The 12767-nt window shown below is 51.3% G+C and overlaps 1 protein-coding gene and 1 long non-coding RNA gene across 3 annotated transcripts in view; one reads left to right on the forward strand and one right to left on the reverse strand.

Annotated features, from left to right (window-relative positions):
- Positions 1-12767, reverse strand: part of slc60a2b (solute carrier family 60 member 2b) — a 105870-nt gene that overhangs the window by 78592 nt on the left and 14511 nt on the right. The window lies entirely within an intron of this gene.
- LOC148151361 (uncharacterized) overlaps positions 1-12767 on the forward strand; it is an 87039-nt gene that overhangs the window by 73709 nt on the left and 563 nt on the right. The window lies entirely within an intron of this gene.

Here is a 12767-nt window from a genome sequence, read left to right on the forward strand (position 1 = left end):
CTCCATTCCTGAGCAGCTTTCCCCCTGTTTCCACCCCTTTCCTGAGCAGCTTTCCCTTGTTAACATCCCATTCCTGAGCAGCTTTCCCCCATTAGCAGTCCATTCCTGAGCAGCTTTCCGCCTGTTAACACTCCCGTCCTGAACACCTTTCCTCCGTTAACACTCCATTTCTGAGCAGCTTTCCTCCGTTAACACTCCATTCCTGAGCAGCTTACCCCCGTTAACACTCCATTCCTGAGCAGTTTTCCTCCCGTTAACACTCCATTCCTGAGCAGCTTTCCCCCCCTGTTAACACTCCATTCCTGAGCAGCTTACCCCCATTAACACTTCCTGAACACCTTTCCCCCCGTTAACACTCCATTCCTGAGCAGCTTTCCCCCAGTTAACAATACATTCCTGAGCAGCTTTCCCCGTTAACACTGTTCCTGAGCAGCTTTCCCCGCGTTAACACTCCATTCCTGAGCAGCTTTCCCCGTTAACACTCCATTCATGTGCAGCTTTCCCCTGTTAACATTCCATTCCTGAGCAGCTTTCCCCCGTTAACACTCCATTCCTGAGCAGCCTTCCCCCTGTTAACACTCCATTCCTGAGCAGCTTTCCCCGTTAACACACCATTCCTAAGCAGCTTTCTCCCTACTAACACTCCATTTCTGAGGACCTTTCCCACCGTTACCACCCCATTACCACCCCATTCCTGAGCAGCTTTCCCCCCTGTTAACATCCCATTCCTGAGCAGCTTTCCCCCCGTTAACACTCCATTCCTGAGCAGCTTTCCCCGCTGTTAACACCCCATTCCTGAGCAGCTTTCCCCCCGTTAACACTCCATTCCTGAGCAGCTTTCCCACCGCTAACACTCCATTCCTGAGCAGCTTTCCCCCAGTTAACACTCCATTCCTGAGCAGCTTTCCCCCAGTTAACACTCTATTCTTGAACAGCTTTCCCTCCTGTTAACACTCTATTCTTGAACAGCTTTCCCCCCTGTTAACACTCTATTCTTGAACAGCTTTCCCCCCTGTTAACACTCCATTCCTGAGCAGCTTTCCCCGTTACCACCCCATTCCTGAGCAGCTTTCCCCCCTGTTAACACTCCATTCCTGAGCAGCTTTCCCCCCTGTTACCACCCCATTCCTGAGCAGCTTTCCCCCCTGTTAACACTCCATTCCTGAGCAGCTTTCCCCCCTGTTACCACCCCATTCCTGAGCAGCTTTCCCCCTGTTACCACCCCATTCCTGAGCAGCTTTCCGCTGTTACCACTCCATTCCTGAGCAGCTTTCCCCCCTGTTAACACTCCATTCCTGAGCAACTTTCTCCCTGTTAACACTCCATTCCTGAGCAGCTTTCCCCCCTGTTAACACTCCATTCCTGAGCAGCTTCCCCCCATTAGCACTCCATTCCTGAGCAGCTTTCCCCCTGTTAACACCTCATTCCTGAGCAGCATTCCCCAGTTAACACTCCATTCCTGAGCAGCTTTCCCCGTTTACACTCCATTCCTGAGCTGCATTCCCCAGTTAACACTCCATTCCTGAGCAGCTTTCCCCTGTTACCACTCCATTCCTGAGCAGCTTTCCCCCCTGTTAACACTCCATTCCTGAGCAACTTTCTCCCTGTTAACACTCCATTCCTGAGCAGCTTTCCCCCATTAGCACTCCATTCCTGAGCAGCTTTCCCCCTGTTAACACTCCATTCCTGAGCAGCTTTCCTCCCTGTTAACACTCCATTCCTGAGCAGCTTTCCCCCCCTGTTAACACTCCATTCCTGAGCAGCTTACCCCCATTAACACTTCCTGAACACCTTTCCCCCCGTTAACACTCCATTCCTGAGCAGCTTTCCCCCAGTTAACAATACATTCCTGAGCAGCTTTCCCCGTTAACACTGTTCCTGAGCAGCTTTCCCCCTGTTAACACTCCATTCCAAAGCAGCTTTCCCTCTGTTAACACTCCGTTCCTGAGTAGCTTTCCCCCCGTTAACACTCCATTCCTGAGCAGCTTTCCCCGTTAACACTCCATTCATGAGCAGCTTTCCCCTGTTAACATTCCATTCCTGAGCAGCTTTCCCCCGTTAACACTCCATTCCTGAGCAGCCTTCCCCCTGTTAACACTCCATTCCTGAGCAGCTTTCCCCGTTAACACACCATTCCTAAGCAGCTTTCTCCCTACTAACACTCCATTTCTGAGGACCGTTACCACCCCATTACCACCCCATTCCTGAGCAGCTTTCCCCCCTGTTAACATACCATTCCTGAGCAGCTTTCCCCCCGTTAACACTCCATTCCTGAGCAGCTTTCCCCCCTGTTAACACCCCATTCCTGAGCAGCTTTCCCCCCGTTAACACTCCATTCCTGAGCAGCTTTCCCACCGCTAACATTCCATTCCTGAGCAGCTTTCCCCCCTGTTAACACTCTATTCTTGAACAGCTGTCCCCCCTATTAACACTCCATTCCTGAGCAGCTTTACCTCCTGTTAACACTCAATTCCCAAGAAGCTTTCCCCCGTTAACACTCCATTCCTGAGCAGCTTTCCCCCGTTAACACTCAATTCCTGAGCAACATTCCCGCTGTTACCACCCCATTCCTGAGCAGCTTTCCCCCGTTAACACTCCATTCCTGAGCAGCTTTCCCCCATTAGCACTCCATTCCTGAGCAGCTTTCCCCCTGTTAACACCTCATTCCTGAGCAGCATTCCCCAGTTAACACTCCATTTCTAAGCAGCTTTCCCCGTTTACACTCCATTCCTGAGCTGCATTCCCCCGTTAACACCCCATTCCTGAGCACCTTTCCCCCTGTTAACACTCCATTCCTGAGCAGCTTTCCCCAGTAAACAATACATTCCTGAGCAGCTTTCCCCGTTAACACTGTTCCTGAGCAGCTTTCCCCCTGTTAACACTCCATTCCAAAGCAGCATTCCCCCTGTTAACACACCATTCCTGAGCAGCTTTCCCCGTTAACACTGTTCCTGAGCAGCTTTCCCCCTGTTAACACTCCATTCCTGAGCAGCTTTCCTCCCGTTAACACTCCATTCCTGAGCAGCTTTCCCTCCTGTTAACACTCCATTCCTGAGCAACTTTCTCCCTGTTAACACTCCATTCCTGAGCAGCTTTCCCCCCTGTTAACACTCCATTCCTGAGCAGCTTTCCCCCATTAGCACTCCATTCCTGAGCAGCTTTCCCCCTGTTAACACCTCATTCCTGAGCAGCATTCCCCCGTTAACACTCCATTCCTGAGCAGCTTTCCTCCCGTTAACACTCCATTCCTGAGCAGCATTCCCCCGTTAACATCCCATTCCTGAGCAGCTTCCCCTCTAACACTCCATTCCTGAGCAGCTTTCCCCCGTTAACATCCCATTCCTGAGCAGCTTTCCTCCCGTTAACACTCCATTCCTGAGCAGCTTTCCCCTGTTAACACTCCATTCCTGAGCAGTGTTCCCGTTACCATTCCATTCCTGAGCAGCTTTCCCCCATTAACACACCATTCCTGAGCAGCTTTCCCCCTGTTAACACTCCATTCCTGAACAGCTTTCCCCCTGTTAACACTCAATTCCTGAACACCTTTCCCCCATTAACACTCCATTCCTGAACACCTTTCCCCCGTTAACACTCAATTCCTGAGCAACATTCCCGCTGTTACCACCCCATTCCTGAGCAGCTTTACCCCTGTTCACACTCCATTCCTGAGCACCATTCCCCCTAATAACACTCCATTTCCGAGGAGCTTTGCCACCGATAACATTCCATTCCTGAGCAGCTTTCCCCGTTTACACTCCATTCCTGAGCTGCATTTTCCCTCCAACACTCCATTCCTGAGTAGATTTGCCCCCAATAACACTGCATTCCTGATCAGGTTTCCTTCCCCTTTTAACACTCCATTCCTGAGCAGCTTTCCCCCTGTTAACACTCCATTCCTGAGCAGCTTTCCCCCCTGTTAACACTCCATTCCTGAGCAGCTTTCCCCCCTGTTACCACCCCATTCCTGAGCAGCTTTCCCCTGTTACCACTCCATTCCTGAGCAGCTTTCCCCCCTGTTAACACTCCATTCCTGAGCAACTTTCTCCCTGTTAACACTCCATTCCTGAGCAGCTTTCCCCCCTGTTAACACTCCATTCCTGAGCAGCTTTCCCCCATTAGCACTCCATTCCTGAGCAGCTTTCCCCCTGTTAACACCTCATTCCTGAGCAGCATTCCCCCGTTAACACTCCATTCCTGAGCAGCTTTCCTCCCGTTAACACTCCATTCCTGAGCAGCATTCCCCCGTTAACATCCCATTCCTGAGCAGCTTCCCCTCTAACACTCCATTCCTGAGCAGCTTTCCCCCGTTAACATCCCATTCCTGAGCAGCTTTCCTCCCGTTAACACTCCATTCCTGAGCAGCTTTCCCCTGTTAACACTCCATTCCTGAGCAGTGTTCCCGTTACCATTCCATTCCTGAGCAGCTTTCCCCCATTAACACACCATTCCTGAGCAGCTTTCCCCCTGTAAACACTCCATTCCTGAGCAGCTTTCCCCTTTAACATTCCATTCCTGAGCAGCTTTCCCCAGTTAACACTCCATTCCTGAGCAGCTTTCCCCGTTTACACTCCATTCCTGAGCTGCATTCCCCCGTTAACACCCCATTCCTGAGCACCTTTCCCCCTGTTAACACTCCATTCCTGAGCAGCTTTACCTCAGTTAACAATACATTCCTGAGCAGCTTTCCCCGTTAACACTGTTCCTGAGCAGCTTTCCCCCCTGTTAACATCCCATTCCTGAGCAGCTTTCCCCCCGTTAACACTCCATTCCTGAGCAGCTTTCCCCCCTGTTAACACCCCATTCCTGAGCAGCTTTCCCCCAGTTAACAATACATTCCTGAGCAGCTTTCCCCGGTTAACACTCCATTCCTGAGCAGCTTTCCCCCCTGTTAACACCCCATTCCTGAGCAGCTTTCCCCCAGTTAACAATACATTCCTGAGCAGCTTTCCTCCCGTTAACACTCCATTCCTGAGCAGCTTTCCTCCCGTTAACACTCCATTCCTGAGCAGCATTCCCCCGTTAACATCCCATTCCTGAGCAGCTTCCCCTCTAACACTCCATTCCTGAGCAGCATTCCCCCATTAACATCCCATTCCTGAGCAGCTTCCCCTCTAACACTCCATTCCTGAGCAGCTTTCCCCCGTTAACATCCCATTCCTGAGCAGCTTTCCCCTGTTAACACTCCATTCCTGAGCAGTGTTCCCGTTACCATTCCATTCCTGAGCAGCTTTCCCCCATTAACACACCATTCCTGAGCAGCTTTCCCCCTGTTAACACTCCATTCCTGAACAGCTTTCCCCCTGTAAACACTCCATTCCTGAGCAGCTTTCCCCTTTAACATTCCATTCCTGAGCTGCATTCCCCCGTTAACACCCCATTCCTGAGCACCTTTCCCCCTGTTAACACTCCATTCCTGAGCAGCTTTCGCCCAGTTAACAATACATTCCTGAGCAGCTTTCCCCGTTAACACTGTTCCTGAGCAGCTTTCCCTCTGTTAACACTCCGTTCCTGAGTAGCTTTCCCCCCGTTAACACTCCATTCCTGAGAAGCTTTCCCCGTTAACACTCCATTCCTGAGCAGCTTTCCCCGTTAACACACCATTCCTGAGCAGCTTTCTCCCAACTAACACTCCATTTCTGAGGACCTTTCCCACCGTTACCACCCCATTCCTGAGCAGCTTTCCCCGTTAACACTCCATTCCTGAGGACCTTTCCCACTGTTAACACCCCATTCCTGAGGAGCTCTCCCCGTTTGCACTCCATTTCTGAGCAACTTTCCCCCTGTTAACACTCTATTCCTGAGCTGTTTCGCCCTGTTAGCACTCCATTCCTGAGCAGCTTTCCCCCCCGTCAACACTCCTTTACTGAGCAAATTTGCCCGTAAACACTCCATTCCTAAGCAGGTTTCCCCCCTGTTAACACTCCATTCCTGATCAACTTTCCCCCGATAACACTCCATTCCTGAGCAGCTTTCCCCGTTAACACTCCATTCCTGAGCAGCTTTCCCACCGCTAACACTCCATTCCTGAGCAGCTTTCTCCCTGTTAACACTCCATTCCTGAGCAGCTTTCCCGCCGCTAACACTCCATTCCTGAGCACCTTTCCCCCGTTAACACTCCATTCCTGAGCAGCTTTCCCCCGTTAACATTCCATTCCTGAGCAGCTTTCCCCCTGTTAACTCTCCATTCCTGAGCAGCTTTCCCCCTGTTAACACTCCATTCCTGAGGGCCTTTCCCACCGTTACCACCCCATTCCTGAGCAGCTTTCCCCCCTGTTAACATCCCATTCCTGAGCAGCTTTCCCCCGGTTAACACTCCATTCCTGAGCAGCTTTCCCCCCTGTTAACACCCCATTCCTGAGCAGCTTTCCCCCTGATAACACCCCATCCCTGAGCAGCTTTCCCCTGTGAACACTCCATTCCTGAGCACCTTTCCCCCGTTAACACTCCATTCCTGAGCAGCTTTCCCCCGTTAACATTCCATTCCTGAGCAGCTTTCCCCCTGTTAACTCTCCATTCCTGAGCAGCTTTCCCCCTGTTAACACTCCATTCCTGAGGGCCTTTCCCACCGTTACCACCCCATTCCTGAGCAGCTTTCCCCCCTGTTAACATCCCATTCCTGAGCAGCTTTCCCCCGGTTAACACTCCATTCCTGAGCAGCTTTCCCCCCTGTTAACACCCCATTCCTGAGCAGCTTTCCCCCTGATAACACCCCATCCCTGAGCAGCTTTCCCCTGTGAACACTCCATTCCTGAGCAGCTTTCCCCCTGTTAACACTCCATTCCTGAGCAGCTTTCCCCTGTTAACACCCCATCCCTGAGCAGCTTTCCCCCTGTTAACACTCCATTCCTGAGCAGCTTTCCCCCTGTTAACACTCCATTCCTGAGCAGCTTTCCCCTGTTAACACCCCATCCCTGAGCAGCTTTCCCCCTGTTAACACTCCATTCCTGAGCAGCATTCCCCCGTTAGCACACCATTTCCGAGCAACTTTTCCCTTGTTAACACTCCATTCCTGCGCAGCTTTCCCCCAGTTAACTATACATTCCTGAGCAGCTTTCCCCGTTCACACTCCATTCCTGAGCAGCTTTCCCCCTGTTAACACTCCATTCCTGAGCAGCTTTCCCCCCTGTTAACACTCAATTCCTAAGAAGCTTTCCCCCGTTAACACTCCATTCCTGAGCAGCGTTCCCCCGTTACCACCCCATTCCTGAGCAGCTTTTCCCCTGTTAACACTCCATTCCTGAGCACCATTCCCCCTAATAATACTCCATTTCCGAGCAGCTTTGCCCCCGATAACATTCCATTCCTGAGCAGCTTTCCCCGGTAACACTCCATTCCTGAGCTGCATTTTCCCTGCTAACACTCCATTCCTGAGTAGATTTACCCCCAATAACACTGCATTCCTGATCAGGTTTCCTCCCCTTTTAACACTCCATTCCTGAGCAGCTTTCCACCCTGTTAACATCCCATTCCTGAGCAGCTTTCACCCCTGTTAACATCCCATTCCTGAGCAGTTTTCCCCCTGTTAACACTCCATTCCTGAGCAGCTTTCCCCCCTGTTAACACTCCATTCCTGAGCAGCTTTCCCCCCTGTTACCACCCCATTCCTGAGCAGCTTTCCCCTGTTACCACTCCATTCCTGAGCAGCTTCCCCCCTGATAACACTCCATTCCTGAGCAACTTTCTCCCTGTTAACACTCCATTCCTGAGCAGCTTTCCCCCTGTTAACACTCCATTCCTGAGCAGCTTTCCCCCTGTTAACACCTCATTCCTGAGCAGCATTCCCCCTGTTACCACCCCATTCCTGAGCAGCATTCCCCCTGTTACCACCCCATTCATGAGCAGCTCTCCCCTGTTAACATTCCATTCCTGAGCAGCTTTCCCCCGTTAACACTCCATTCCTGAGCAACTTTCTCCCTGTTAACACTCCATTCCTGAGCAGCTTTCCCCCCTGTTAACACTCCATTCCTGAGCAGCTTTCCCCCATGAGCACTCCATTCCTGAGCAGCTTTCCCCCTGTTAACACCTCATTCCTGAGCAGCATTCCCCCTGTTAACACTCCATTCCTGAGCAGCTTTCCTCCCGTTAACACTCCATTCCTGAGCAGCATTCCCCCGTTAACATCCCATTCCTGAGCAGCTTCCCCTCTAACACTCCATTCCTGAGCAGCTTTCCCCCGTTAACATCCCATTCCTGAGCAGCTTTCCTCCCGTTAACACTCCATTCCTGAGCAGCTTTCCCCTGTTAACACTCCATTCCTGAGCAGTGTTCCCATTACCATTCCATTCCTGAGCAGCTTTCCCCGTTAACACACCATTCCTGAGCAGCTTTCCCCCTGTTAACACTCCATTCCTGAACAACTTTCCCCCTGTAAACACTCCATTCCTGAGCAGCTTTCCCCTTTAACATTCTATTCCTGAGCAGCTTTCCCCTTTAACATTCCATTCCTGAGCAGCTTTCCCCAGTTAACACTCCATTCCTGAGCAGCTTTCCCCGTTTACACTCCATTCCTGAGCTGCATTCCCCCGTTAACACCCCATTCCTGAGCACCTTTCCCCCTGTTAACACTCCATTCCTGAGCAGCTTTCCCCCGTTAACACTCCATTCCTGAGCAGCCTTCCCCCAGTTAACAATACATTCCTGAGCAGCTTTCCCCGTTAACACTGTTCCTGAGCAGCTTTCCCTCTGTTAACACTCCGTTCCTGAGTAGCTTTCCCCCCGTTAACACTCCGTTCCTGAGCAGCTTTCCCCGTTAACACTCCATTCCTGAGAAGCTTTCCCCGTTAACACTCCATTCCTGAGCAGCTTTCCCCGTTAACACACCATTCCTGAGCAGCTTTCTCCCTACTAACACTCCATTTCTGAGGACCTTTCCCACCGTTACCACCTCATTCCTGAGCAGCTTTCCCCATTAACACTCCATTCCTGAGGACCTTTCCCACTGTTAACACCCCCTTCCTGAGGAGCTCTCCCCGTTTGCACTCCATTTCTGAGCAACTTTCCCCCTGTTAACACTCTATTCCTGAGCTGTTTCGCCCTGTTAGCACTCCATTCCTGAGCAGCTTTCCCCTCCCGTCAACACTCCTTTCCTGAGCAACTTTCCCCGTAAACACTCCATTCCTAAGCAGGTTTCCCCCCTGTTAACACTCCATTCCTGATCAACTTTCCCCCGATAACACTCCATTCCTGAGCAGCTTTCCCCGTTAACACTCCATTCCTGAGCAGCTTTCCCACCGCTAACACTCCATTCCTGAGCAGCTTTCTCCCTGTTAACACTCCATTCCTGAGCAGCTTTCCCCTGTTAACACTCCATTCCTGAGCAGCTTTCCCACCGCTAACACTCCATTCCTGAGCACCTTTCCCCCGTTAACACTCCATTCCTGAGCAGCTTTCCCCCTTTAACATTCCATTCCTGAGCAGCTTTCCCCCGTTAACTCTCCATTCCTGAGCAGCTTTCCCCCCGTTAACACTCCATTCCTGAGGGCCTTTCCCACCGTTACCACCCCATTCCTGAGCAGCTTTCCCCCCGTTAACACTCCATTCCTGAGGGCCTTTCCCACCGTTACCACCCCATTCCTGAGCAGCTTTCCCCCCTGTTAACATCCCATTCCTGAGCAGCTTTCCCCCGGTTAACACTCCATTCCTGAGCAGGTTTCCCCCCGTTAACACTCCATTCCTGAGCAGCTTTCCCCTGTGAACACTCCATTCCTGAGCAGCTTTCCCCTGTTAACACCCCATCCCTGAGCAGCTTTCCCCCTGTTAACACTCCATTCCTGAGGACCTTTCCCACCGTTACCACCCCATTACTGAGCTGCATTCTCCCGTTAACATCCCATTCCTGAGGAGCTTTCCCCCTGTTAACACTCCATTCCTGAGCAGCTTTCCCCTCGCTAACACTCAATTTCCGAGCAGCTTTCCCCGTTACCACTCCATTCCTGAGCAGCATTCCCCCGTTAGCACACCATTTCCGAGCAGCTTTCCCCCGTTAACACTCCATTTCCGAGCAACTTTCCCCCTGTTAACACTCCATTCCTGTGCAGCTTTCCCACCGCTAACACTCCATTCCTGAGCAGCTTTCCCCCAGTTAACAATACATTCCTGAGCAGCTTTCCCCGTTAACACTCTATTCCTGAGCAGCTTTCCCCGTTAACACTCTATTCTTGAACAGCTTTCCCCCCTGTTAACACTCCATTCCTAAGAAGCTTTCCCCCGTTAACACCCCATTCCTGAGCAGCTTTTCCCCTGTTAACACTCCATTCCTGAGCACCATTCCCCCTAATAATACTCCATTTCCGAGCAGCTTTGCCCCCGATAACATTCCATTCCTGAGCAGCATTCCCCGGTAACACTCCATTCCTGAGCTGCATTTTCCCTGCTAACACTCCATTCCTGAGTAGATTTACCCCCAATAACACTGCATTCCTGATCAGGTTTCCTTCCCCTTTTAACACTCCATTCCTGAGCAGCTTTCCCCCTGTTAACATCCCATTCCTGAGCAGCTTTCCCCCTGTTAACACTCCATTCCTGAGCAGCTTTCCCCCCTGTTAACACTCCATTCCTGAGCAGCTTTCTCCCTGTTACCACCCCATTCCTGAGCAGCTTTCCCCTGTTACCACTCCATTCCTGAGCAGCTTTTCCCCCTGATAACACTCCATTCCTGAGCAACTTTCTCCCTGTTAACACTCCATTCCTGAGCAGCTTTCCACCCTGTTAACACTCCATTCCTGAGCAACGTTCCCCCTGTTAGCACTCCATTCCTGAGCAGCTTTCCCCCTGTTAACACCTCATTCCTGAGCAGCATTCCCCCTGTTACCACCCCATTCCTGAGCAGCATTCCCCCTGTTACCACCCCATTCCTGAGCAGCTTTCCCCTGTTAACACTCCATTCCTGAGCAGCTTTCCCCCTGTTAACACTCCATTCCTGAGCAGCTTTCCACGTTAACACTCCATTCCTGAGCTGCATTTTCCCTGTTAACACCCCATTCCTGAGCAGCTTTCCTCCTGTTAACACTCCATTCCTGAGCTGCTTTCCCCCTGTTAACACTCCATTCCTGAGCTGCATTCCCCCTGTTAACACTACATTCCTGAGCACCTTTCCCCCTGTTACCACCCCATTCTTGAGCAGCTTTCCCCTCCGTTAACACTGCATTCCTGAGCAGTTTTCCTCCCGTTAACACTCCATTCCTGAGCAGCTTTCCTCCCGTTAACACTCCATTCCTGAGCAGCTTTCCCCCTGTTAACACTCCATTCCTGAGCAGCTTTCCCCCTGCTAACACTCCATTCCTGAGCAGCTTTCCCCCTGTTAACAATCTATTCCTGAGCAGCTTTCCCCCTGCTAACACTCCATTCCTGAGCAGCTTTCCCCCCGTTAACACTCCATTCCTGAGCAGCTTTCCCCCCCTGTTAACACTCCATTCCTGAGCAGTTTTCCTCCCGTTAACACTCCATTCCTGAGCAGCTTTCCCCCCGTTAACACTCCATTCCTGAGCAGCTTTCCCCCCCTGTTAACACCCCATTCCTGAGCAGCTTTCCTCCGTTAACACTCCATTCCTGAGCAGCTTTCCCCCCCATTAACACTCCATTCCTGAGCAGCTTTCCCCCTGTTAACAATCTATTCCTGAGCAGCTTTCCTCCTGCTAACAGTCCATTCCTGAGCAGCTTTCCCCCCGTTAACACTCCATTCCTGAGCAGCTTTCCCCCCCTGTTAACACCCCATTCCTGAGCAGCTTTCCTCCGTTAACACTCCATTCCTGAGCAGCTTTCCCCCCCATTAACACTCCATTCCTGAGCAGCTTTCCCCCTGTTAACAATCTATTCCTGAGCAGCTTTCCTCCTGCTAACAGTCCATTCCTGAGCAGCTTTCCCCCCGTTAACACTCCATTCCTGAGCAGCTTTCCCCCCCTGTTAACACCCCATTCCTGAGCAGCTTTCCCCCCCTGTTAACACCCCATTCCTGAGCAGTTTTCCTCCCGTTAACACTCCATTCCTGAGCAGCTTTCCCCCCCTGTTAACACCCCATTCCTGAGCAGCTTTCCTCCGTTAACACCCTATTCCTGAGCAGCGTTCCCCCCCATTAACTCCATTCCTGAGCAGCTTTCCCCCTGCTAATCCTGCAGGCAGAGGCCTCTCCCATACCCAACACACCAGGCTCGCAGCTTCCCCTCAATCCCACCGCTCTGACTGGCAGCCTCTCCCCTGACAGTGCAGCCTGACATTGAAGTCACTGCCTGCCAGTATCTCACTGACAGCGATCAGCAGGAAGCTCTGCGTCTCTCCTACTGGCTGCGGCCAACTCCGCAGATTCACTCAAACCAGCAGAAATGCTCCCCTTGGCCGGATGTTGGGGCTTTCCTGGGAGGGTGCGGGGTCATGGTGTAATTTAGTTGGCTCCCCTTTCTCTTTCTGTCAAGGCAGTAAGCCAGAGGCTTTGGAGGGAATGGATTTGAACAATCAGGAATGGCATGTTAGTCAGCACAGTCAGTGGCAAGGGGCACTGCAAGAAAGTTACAGTTTCCTTTCACACTATTAAACTGACTTCAATTGAAAAGTTATTTCCTTTGTACATGAATAAGTCTGTCTAAAGGATGTAATGTTCTAATAAGGAAAACCCTACAGAAACTAATTCTGCTTTCAACATGCACTTGTATGCGAATCAGTGTTTCATTTTTAGCCCATTTTAGAAACACCACCACAACATTAAGTGAGGATGTACTACACTCCTTTTGAGTTCAGACTGTAGTCACTTCACATCACTCTCTGTTAAATCTACA

This window comes from Chiloscyllium plagiosum, unplaced genomic scaffold, assembly GCF_037043375.1.
Source record: "Chiloscyllium plagiosum isolate Xiang-an unplaced genomic scaffold, Cpla_swu_hap1 HiC_scaffold_3, whole genome shotgun sequence".
NCBI classification, from domain to species: Eukaryota; Metazoa; Chordata; class Chondrichthyes; order Orectolobiformes; family Hemiscylliidae; genus Chiloscyllium; species Chiloscyllium plagiosum.